This window comes from Neophocaena asiaeorientalis, unplaced genomic scaffold (assembly GCF_003031525.2).
Source record: "Neophocaena asiaeorientalis asiaeorientalis breed wild unplaced genomic scaffold, Neophocaena_asiaeorientalis_V1.1 scaffold469, whole genome shotgun sequence".
NCBI lineage: Eukaryota > Metazoa > Chordata > Mammalia > Artiodactyla > Phocoenidae > Neophocaena > Neophocaena asiaeorientalis.
The window spans coordinates 2,178,544-2,179,446 of NW_020172691.1; positions in this window are offsets into that span (position 1 = coordinate 2,178,544).

Sequence of the window (903 nt, forward strand, 5' to 3'; positions counted from 1 at the left end):
GCAACGGCTCATGGACTGGCCCAGGGTCTGGGAGGGTGTTAGGAAGGTGACGACAGGGACTTGGCAGTCCAGTGGTTAAGACTTCCCGCTTCCACTGCAGGGGACACAGGTTCGATGCCGGGTCGGGGATCCCACATGCCAGGCTGCGAGGCCAAAAAAAAAAAAGAAGGTGAGGACAGGAATGAGTGAGGCCCCAGAATCACGGCAAGGCCCAGGCTGCGTCCTGTAGAGTTAGCACATCTATCGAGCAGCTGGTCATCATGGGCCAGAACCGCAGACCAAACATCCCGGCCCCCAGATCCCCTGCCCAAGCACTTCCCCCAGAGGTACCATCTCCCAAGTTGTATCACCTTGATTTTTTCATATTTATCTACATGAGGTCACACACTGTGTGCTTTCTTGGGTCTTGTAATAGTTCCTCCTCCTTTTTCTTTTTTTATTTTATCCCCTCTTGCTCTTTATACGTTAAAGCAATCGGGTTGTTTGTCCTGTACAATTTCCACCAGGCTGGATCTGGGGGTTGCATCCCTGTGGTGTCTCTTATCGTGGTCCTAGTTCCCCATTTTTCTTTCTTTTTTTTTTTTTTAATTTACTTATTTATTTATTTATTTATTTTTGGCTGCGTTGGGTCTTTTTTGCTGCACGCGGGCTTTCTCTACTTGCCGCGAGCGGGGGGCTACTCTTGGTTGCGGCGCGCGTGCTTCTCACTGCGGTGGCTTCTCTTGTTGTGGATCACAGGCTACAGGCGCACGGGCTTCAGTAGTTGTGGCACACGGGCTTAGTTGCTCCACGGCATGTGGGATCTTCCCGGACCAGGGCTCGAACCCATGTCCCCTGCATTGGCAGGCGGATTCTTAGCCACCGTGCCACCAGGGAAGTCCTTCCCCCCACCCCCACCCCCCC